Raw genomic sequence first — 10690 nt, 5'->3', positions numbered from 1 at the left:
AGCGAAGACTGTATGTGGTCACGAGTTGTCTACAATGGCTGTACTATCAGTTACGTCGTTCTCTGCATCGTACTGAAGCATGCGCGCCATTGGCTGCTTTGTGAGTGACGTCATCCATCCCGTCGCATCCGCGGCATCGGGCATGCGTGTATCACTTCCATAGAGTTAACATACAGACTCTAGAGCAAAAGCTGTGCCAGAAAAGCCATAACCAAGAAAGCGCTGACATCTTGGAACTTTGTCGTTGTTGGCATCACAATACTTTAAGGAATCGTTATATCAACAATTTGGAACACTATATATCTCAGAATATATATATTAGCAAGCATGTTTACGTGTTATAAATGGGTGGAAATATTGTTTTGCTTTTTATTACCTATTTTGGGAAAGATGCAATAGCCATTTGTGAAATTGACTGCGCACGAATAAGGGAGTTTGCAAGTATGTGTACTAGACGGCGCCCCCATTCATGTGTCGTATCAACATTTAAACATTTCGTATCAACGCGCTTGTTTTTGCCATGAGCTAACAATTTTTTGTTTCCATGAGCTAACAACTCAGCTTTATGTCACACACTCTTACAGCGAAAACAAATAGTCACAAAACCGAAAAAAAAGTTCACAGAATAATCACGGAGTGATTGCTGATGAGTTTGCTGATGAGATTGCTGACCTGAGAGGCGAGCATTGAACCATTCTTATGTAAACATGACTTACTAGGCACTTTCTCAAGTTTCATTCTATTGGAGGTGAATGCATGATTTTGAACTACAAGGCCTACACCATTATTTTGCTGTTAATACAAATAAAGTACTGTCTGTTGCATTTGGCATTCACAACATAGTTATCAGGCAATACATTCTAATACGAAATTGTTTTCGGTGGCGTATCAAGCACTCTGTGAGGATACTATTTGAACTTTATCTCAGAAGTAGTCACAACCTCAAAAGTTCGACGGAAGTTAAGTGGGTCAGGTATCACGCTATGAATGAAAGATTACAGCTACTCAAAGGCACAGTACGCTGCTGACGATTGAAGAGACCTTTTATATTTTTATTTTATATATATCAAATATTTCTTTATTATTTGACTCAGAACCGTACCCGGATGTGGAGCTGGACCGTGGGGCACTGTTTCCGGCGTGGATAAAGGCTCTGGGTCTCTCTTCTCGGTACATGTGGATGGACACAACGACGCCGTTGTACGACGAAACTGGCACCAGCCCGTATTATGACCACGATGTCAACCTTATCACAGTACCGACAGGCTCCATGCTTCGTCCGTTCATGTATATGCATGGGGTCGCCGCACTGAACTATGGTGGCCTTGGAACGGTACGCACATAGTCTTGCATTAGGCAAAACCTGTGCTTTTTCCTTCTTTGCCCTTTATCATTCCTTGATCATCATTTCTGTATTCGAACACACACATCAACTGCTAAAATATATCCCGGAAAGCCCTCACAGGATGCTTATGAAGAATAAACATGAATTTTTTAACACGCGAAACGAAAATAACTTATCAATCAGTGTCATGGTTTCTGCGCAGTGGCATTTGAAGTGCCTAACTTGCTGCTTTTTAATGGTGCCGCCATGAAGGTACCACTCGAGGTAAATTCAATCACGCCAAAAAAAAGGAGTACAGATTTGCTGCAAAGCAAGAATATCAATATACGACATCAGTTATCGCAATGATACGCATTTCTAATGCACCTTGAAAATCAGTCGACCAAAATTCTATTAGCTGGATAGTCTGCGAGTAGACAATATTTTCAATTCACTCCTAGGGAAAATCTTTGCACATCTGACATGTTCTAAAGACATCTCTTGGCCTACAGGTTAAAGCTTTTATGAAATAACATCAATGTGTTTGCAAGGAAATCACTATTAGTGTGGCTAGTGCATTATAATAGGTTTTTGTGTTTGCCAAATCGCCAACTGCTATCCTACAGTGTTAACTATGAAGCTTACATGGCCAACAAAAACAGTATCTATCTATCTATCTATCTATCTATCTATCTATCTATCTATCTATCTATCTACCTATCTATATCTATCTATCTATATATCTAGCTATCTATCTATCTCTATCTATCTATTGATCGATCGATCGATCGATCGATCGATTAATGAACATTGTGGCGTGCGGGCTTGCCTTCATCAGCGAGAATCTGGTTATAGGGCGGCGTTCTTTCAATTCCGTGGAGCGCACAACACTTTGATCTTCTGAAGTTGCTCAGATGCACTTGAACGAATGCGCACAAAAAATTCGAAAAGTATGTGCGTGAGCGTTTTGTTACACACTGGTAGCAGAGAGTCACGATACCATGCAGCAGCTTTTGTGGAGTAGAAGCCCAGTCGCCTTTGGTGCTAGTGCATCGGCAAAGAACACATAATCAGACACAAGTGATGGGGGCATCACACTGCGATCATTCACAATGCTTGAAAGGTATAGCCGCTCCCAGAGGCGATAGATGATCACCTTGACCATTAACTTCCTTTAACGGATTTCTGTCACTCTGGATACTTATTTAGAGCAATTCTGCGATGTATTTATGCTGAAAATGGACACTGCTTTTGTCTTTATCACTTGCTTAAAGTGTACTTTACAGTGTTCAAGCACGAATAATTTAGTGTGTTTCTACAACCAGATAGACAGTGCTAATGAAGGTTTATTATGGTTAATGCGGGCTTGAAGTTAAATTTTTACAAACATTGTACGAGTACGCTTGGACTAGAGATATCGTTGCAAAGTGTGTATGATGAAGTTAAGGCCCTTAAACGTGACTGGTTATTTCATCCTGAGAAGAGCCCTCATCGCCAGTATTTGGTGGAATAAAAAAAGTCACAGCCATCGCTCTCATAATAAAAAAAAAACGTGTCGAATGTTCTCGTTCCCTCTGTACTGCAGGCGTTCATAGAAATGCCCCAGTTGGTTGTCACCATTGACAGGCGCGAAACATAGCGATTTGGCAGCACTTCACGTGTTCATGGTGACAAATTGGCGGCTCATGCTTGCCACTGGTCACATTTTGTTTGTGGCGAAGAGTACACAGACCAGCTGCTTGTTGTGTTTTCTTGCTACGTAAATTCTTCTGGTATTGCGTTATTCCCATTTTATTTCTTTAACATAAAAGATCCGTATTCTTAGGTCGATCGAGATATCAGGAATTTATTTCGTGCACAAAAGGTACATCGAAAAAGTAAACGATCAGGTTGCAAAGAAAAAAAAAGTTCCGTCAACAATAGCCGTGCGTTTGACTTCGCGGTTCGCAAAGATTCTTGGGCACGCAATCCATGACACCATACTCAGACTGCTTCTTTTCACATCTGACACTTTCCTCTGACAATGGTCTTGGCCGTCGGAACAGTGACGCAAAGTATCATGACTGTGGCCTTCGCGAATAGCTCCTGCAACCGTAGTCACTACGTGTCGTTACGATTTGGTACATCTGCCACAGAAGTACAATTTGATGAAACCATCAACACAGTGTGAGGTGGCGACTTTAGCCCAAGCGTCGGCCTCACTCATAAAGTCGGTGCTTACCCGAAAATTCGTGGTTTCACTTTAAATGAAATGAAATAAAAGTTATAGTTATTGGAATGGTAAATAAAGAACCCAAAGCAGCTTGTTACTTGCAGCGCGCCGTTCAAATAAAACGAAGAACGTAAAAAATGCACAACTATACACAGGACAACAATGAAGAGGACAACCGTTACAACGTTCAAGCTTCTCACACCTCCGTTCTTGAGAAACACGCTCCAAGTACCGATAATCCAAAACTAATTTTAATCAAGCTTGCATAGAAAAAGTTGAAGCAATATTTATTTGAAAACAAGCTCAGCCCACCTTTTTTATTTTACACTTCGCATACAAACGTTGTGTATCGCAGGAAAATTATTCGTTGGAAAGACATTTGAAGTCTCTATTTTCTATCATTCTCATAGCGGTACAGATATAATAAGACTTGATCTAGAGCAGCAGAGCACGTGGGAGTTGACAGTGTTGTTGCCCGTGGCTTTTACGTGATGTTAGCAGCGAAAATTCGTTTATTCTGGAGGTATAGTACAAGGGACTAGGACGCAGTATAACGATACTTCCTATCAATAGGACGTCGTTGTTTAAATATTTCTGCAGCAACCAGCAGAAGGAGTTGCGTGCTGGGCGCTTTAGGCTAGTCTGATGTGATCTCTTGAAGTGCCATCGAAACAAACCGCATAGGCACTAGCGCTAAACTACTTCTAGCTCCTAAAGTGGAAACTCCATGGGAGTTGAGTTCTCTGCCTGTGCTACGAAGAGAAGGGCCGCTGGTTCATATATATATTGTAGTGAAGAAGAGGGGCCTCAGCGGCATTTCTCGGCGCCTAAGGGGCATCGCCATGAGCTTAAGCTCGTGCTTGCGGCGCTTAGCCGGACGCTGCTGATTGCTTCGCCTTCTGCGTTTTGCTCTGCAAATAAACCCCGTTACAAGTGGTGGAGTCTGCTGGTTTTTGATCACCCTGGAGCTTAGAAATCGCATTTTACCATACATTATGCCTACCGACGCGAGTGCCGCTCGAACTCCTCCACAGGCACCGCCTACTGTTCTCTGCGCCGGTTCTCTGCAACTGCGAGATTCCCCTGTTTTCTCAATCACAGAAGACAAGGACGTTGACGATTGGACTTCAATGTACGAGCGAGTGAGTACTCACAACAAATGGGATGACGCCGCCAAGTTGGCCTACGTCTCCTTCTACCTGTCGGACGTGGCAAGGCCGAGGTTTAAAAACTACGATGCGGAACTCCCTACATGGTCGATCTTGAAAACGAGCCTCACACAAGTTTTCGGACGGCCGGAGGTACGCAAACGCCGCGCGGAACAACGCTTACACACTCGGTCCCAGCAGCTTAATGAGAATTTCACAAGCTATATTGAGGACGTTCTAGACCTTTGCATGCGAGTCAACGAGTCGATATCCGAAGAGCTTAAGATCAAGCACATCATGAAGGTCATTGAGGACGACGCTTTCCAAATGTTGCTTTCTAAAAGTCCTCGCACTGTCCTAGAACCGACCGACTTATGCCAGAGTTTTGACGAGTTGCACAGGTAACGTCTTTCCACCCGACGTCCCTCGGTGCTCGACGACTCTCTTTCCGCCCTGTTCACCCTCGGCATGGGAGAAGACCATGCCCCTCTTCTCTCCAAGATCGAAGAGTTTATCCGTGCTGAGGTCGCTCCTCAGCTCTCTTTGATGTCCTGCGCACCCGATCTACCACGTGGATTGACGTCTACACTCCGCGACATCATTCAAAACCAGGTCGCACAAAATCTTTCTCCCGCCCGTGAACTGCCGCCAGTCTCCGCACCTCTCACGTACGCCGAGGCTGTTGCTCGACCTCGACAGCCTGCGTTCCAGCCAGTGCCTATGTATTCGTTGCCGCCCTTTTCGCCACCGACCTATTCACCGCCGCCTATGCCGATACCACCTCGGCCGCAGTTTTCTGCCCCCCAGCCGCAAGTCGGACTCTACTCCGACCAATAGCGGACCCACGACAACCGCCCGATATGTTTTGCTTATGGCGGTGTTGGCCACGTGGCACGTTATTGACGTCGTCGCCAGGCTGCTCAGAGCATTCGACGAATGCCCTCTTTCGACCCTCAGTTTTCTTCTACGCCTTCAAGCCCTCCTTCCTTTTCCTTTCCTTCTGATCGTCCACACGGTCCCACCCGCCGCTCCCCATCTCCACGTCGGCGTTTGCTTTCCCATATGCGTCGTCGTTCCGGACCCCCCGACCAGGAAAACTAACGGCCGCAGTTCCCGAGGCACGAACTGCATCCCCGTCGCCATGCACAAGTCCTCGCCTCTGTCCAGCTAACGCCATTGAAAAGTCAGTCGATGGTATTGTCGTCATGGTGCTTGTCGACACCGGAGCCGCTCTATCCGTCCGTTCCATCAACCTGTGCCGCAAACTCCGCAAAGTTCTGACGCCATTATCCAGCCTCTCTCTTATAACGGCTAACGCACAAAGTGTAACACATCTCGCATCCTGTACCACACGAGTCGTTATCGAAGGGATTGTGTATATCGTCGAATTCGTAGTGCTGCCCTCGCATTCCCATGACATGATACTCGACTGGGACTTCCTTGCGAATAATAATGCTGTCATTGACTGCTGTCGCGCTAAACTTGAGCTATCTGCACTTCCTGATGTTGACGCTGTCAAAGCCTCCCTGCCGTACTATTAATTGTCTGTTTCCGACGACACCACCGTACCACCGCGCTCTTCTCTGCTGGTGACTGTGTCGTGTGACACTATTTCCAACGGTGATGTTCTATTTACGCCCTCTGCTCCGTTCATTCAACGCAAATGTTCTCCACTGCCCATTGCTCTCCTTACTCTCCACCATGGCGTCACGAAGACGCTCGTGTACAATACGCTAGAAGGGCGTTTACCTTTATTCTATGGTGAATGCCTCGGTCACGTGCATCCGGTTGACGCCCGTCACATTTTTGACGCTCCATCTAGTTTACTTTCTACGGACCTCAGCGCACTTCTATGGACCTCAGCGCACTAATTTCTGACTCTGTTGTTGACCAGTCACTCCTTGACGCTTTCCACCGCTCCATCGATGTCGCAACGTCTTCTTCAAAACGAAGGCAGTTGGTGAACCTGCTGCAAAAGTTTCGTACTTCTTTCGACAGCTACGCTTCTCGCCTCAGTCGCACATCGAACATATCTCACATGATTAAGACAGGAAGCCATACGCCTCTACGGCAGCGCCCCTACCGAGTCTCAGCGTCGGAGTGCCGTGTTATTGACGGCCCGGTTGCTGACATGCTCCAGCGGGGTATTGTACAGCCTTTTAACAGTCCCTGGGCGTCACCGGTCGTTCCTGTAAAGAAGAACGGCTCCATTCGGTTCCGTGTGGACTATCGTCGTTTAAACAAGATTACCCGTAAGGACGTTTACCCGTTACCGCGAATAGACGACGCCCTTTACTGTTTTCAGGGAGCAGAATACTTCTCTTCGCTGGATTTACGGTCTGGATACTCGCACGTACCTATGGAAGCATCTGACCGACCGGAAACAGCATTTGTCACACCTGATGGACTATACAAATTTACCGTTATGCATTTCGGTCTTTGTAACGCTCCAGCCACTTTTGAAAGAATGATGGACACTATTTTACGAGGCCTCAAGTGGAACACTTGTTTATGCTACCTCAATGACGTAGTTGTCTTTTCCATCAATTTCGACACCCATTTAAATCGTCTCGAGCCCGTCCTCACACACCTCACCGACGCCGGCCTTCAACTCAACCTCAAGAAGTGTCATTTTGGTGCCCGGCAGCTCAGCATTCTTGGCCACGTCGTATCGCGAGATGGCATACTTCCCGACCCTGCCAAGCTTCGAGCAGTCGCCGATTTTCCAAAGCCAAAGAACTTAAAGGAACATAGAAGCTTTGTCGGCATGTCGTCATACTTCCGACGCTTTATTAGAAACTTTGCTTCCGTATGTGCGCCCCTTACGGTCCTTCTTAGCGGTGACAAGGACCTTTCCACCTGGTCACCAGCATGCGACGATGCGTTCACCAAATTACGCCGCCTGCTATCTTCACCACCCATCCTCCGCCACTACGATCCTGCCGCTCCCACGGAGGTTCATACTGATGCCAGCGGTGTTGGACTTGGCGCTGTGCTCGCGCAACGAAAGGCAGGGTTTGATGAATATGTCATCGCCTACGCAAGCCGAACTTTGACGAAAGTATGGTCACCCATTCAACGTCGTCACTGACCACCACGCCCTTTGTTGGCTATCCACACTTAAAGACCCTTCCGGACGACTTTCTGGCTGGGCGCTCAAACTTCAGGAATACGACATTCGCTTTATATACAGATCCGGTCGTAAGCACACGGACACTGACGCCCTTTCTTGCTCCCCCATATCATATGAAGGTGTTTGCCTCTCTTCCCTCGAGCCTGCTTTGCGTCATCCGCCATGCGCAACATGACCATGGAACAACGAAAGGATCCCTGGATCAGTGGCCTCATGAGCATTCTTTCTGATCCTCACACACCTTCGCCGTCTTGCACTCTCTGCCGCCACGCTAGCAACTTTTGCCTAACGAATGATCTTCTTTATCGACGCAACTACCTTTATGACGGTCGCATGTGTCTCCTTGTGATACCCTGCCATCTTCGAGCTACTATCTGCGAAGCTTTTCACGCAGACCCACAGTGTGCCAACGCAGGCCCATTCATTGTCCTAATCGACCTTTTGATCGCGTCGGCATTGACATTTACGGACCACTACCATCAACTCTAGTTAATAATCGCTGGATTATTGTTGCGATAGACCATCTGACATGCTATTCCGAAACAGCCGCGCTGCCGACTGCCACAGCCCATGAAGTTGGAACTTTTCTGCAGCAACGTTTCAATCTGCGTCATGGTGCCCCTCGCGAGCTCTTAAGTGGCAAAGGCCGTGCGTTCCTTTCTTAAGCCTTGAAGGCATTACTCAACGAATGCCGAATCGTGCACCACACAAGTACAGCGTACCATCCTCAAACGAATGGCATGACGGAGCGCTTCAACCGTACTCTTGGCAATATGCTGTCGATGTACGTCACCTCTGATCATTCGAATTGGGCCCAACTTTTCCTGTTCGTCACCTACGCGTACAATACTGCCGTACAAGCTACTACTGGGTTTTCGCCATACTGTCTTCTGTACGGACGAGAACCTTCAGATACATTAGACACTATTCTCCCATATAAACCTTATGAGACCGAAATTACAACTCTGCCCGAAGCTGCTCGACATGCTGAATAATGCCGCCAGCTTGCCCGCTCTTTTTCTACTGAGGACCAGTGGCAGCAACAATCCCGCCTGGCTGGGGCCCGTTCGGCTCCAAACTTTCCAGCTGGTTCATTGGTATGGCTTCGGGCACCTGCTACTGTATCTGGCCGCTCCGCAAAACTTCTTCCTAAATACATCGGGCCATACTGCGTTGTAGAGGAAACGTCACTCGTCAACTATATCGTGGAGCCCACCGTGAAGCCATGCACAGACCTACGCTACCGCGGCCGCGACACTGTCAAAGTCTCTCGCCTCAAGCCATTTTTTGACCCATTAGTCGTTTCTTCTCCCTAATCCGCCAGGATGACGCCTTTTTCTGCGGAGGGCGATTGTAGTGAAGAAGAGGGGCCTCAGCGGCATTTCTCGGCGCCTCAGGGGCATCGCCATCAGCATAAGCTCGTGCTTGCTGCTCCTGGCCGGACGCTGCTAACTGCTTCGCCTTCTGCATTCTGCTGTGCAAATAAACCCTGTTACAATATATATATATATATATATATATATATATATATATATATATATATATATATATATATATATATATATATATATATATATATATATATACTAAACAAGCGCCAATTCACAGAGAATGACCGCATGAATGCTACTGCATTAAAACTGCAACGCGCGCCCGCCTCGCACGGTTATAAGATTGTGTTTTTCGTCTACAATCACCAAGAGAAAAAAAAGCAGCGCAGTGTATTATATCGCATAATGCGCGTTGCAATTACCTCTAGTCCAGCCACAGTTTGCAATATCAGTTTAGCCTGCCATGAAATGGTGACCTTAGCCAAAGCTGAGTGTAATAGAAGCGTGGGCTATAGCCTACGTTTTGCGTCCAATTAGCTACGCTCTTCTGGCTGACACAACGCTTTGTGTGACAGCGTTCCTACCATTGCCACATTCGCCACAGCTGTTTCATAATTGATCAACGGCGTCAGCCATGGCCATGCTGAACCGCCAAAAGTGAACGCGTGTCCGTGCATGTTAAATGGCGCTATAGCTGTGAAACACCAATAAAAATTATGAAGGGTTTCTTTCATATGTGAATATGTTGAAGACATACTTAACTTTCATGTTATACCAATTTCATTGACGAGATATCAATCAAGCTTTTTTTTTCTTTCCAGATGGTTAGCCAAGCAATCATGGGTGCTTTGGACCTACGAGGCATACATTCCCTTAATGGTTATGTGCCAGATCCAAATGACGAAGTCATGAAAGAATATACAAAAAGGGCAATGTGCTTGCGCAAGTCTTACAGCTCTGTTGTGAGTACACCAAACCTCAGTTTGCCTCAATCGAGTAACACACACACACTCATATATATATATATATATATATATATATATATATATATATATATATATATATATATATATATATATATATATATATATATATATATATATATATATATATATATATATATAAATTTGCATCTGTATATTTAACCACACTTGTGCCTTGTGCACGGAAAGTCAGATCACAGCAATACACGCTGGCACTGATAGAGGCGAAAAGATTGCGGCCATAGATCAACTGACCAGCGGCGAAATGCGTAGGCATTTATACATGTGCCGTCGAATATTCAAGCCTTACAACTGGTTTCCGCGCCACCTCCGGAATAATTTTGACCGTTCGCGTCTTTCACGCGATTTCAATAGGATGATCCAAATTATTGGCATGCCTTCTCGAGCTATGAGATGTAGTTTGCACTGAGCATTCCCGATAGGCTTTGTGGATGAAAACCGAATGAAACAAAAGTGAGTATAACAAATGCGCATGGCAATATGAAGACATGTAAGCTTGCCTTATCTACAGTGTTGTAGCCTAGGCACGTATTTTATT

This window comes from Rhipicephalus microplus, chromosome 3 (assembly GCF_043290135.1).
Source record: "Rhipicephalus microplus isolate Deutch F79 chromosome 3, USDA_Rmic, whole genome shotgun sequence".
NCBI lineage: Eukaryota > Metazoa > Arthropoda > Arachnida > Ixodida > Ixodidae > Rhipicephalus > Rhipicephalus microplus.
Note: the sequence above shows the minus strand (reverse complement) of the source record.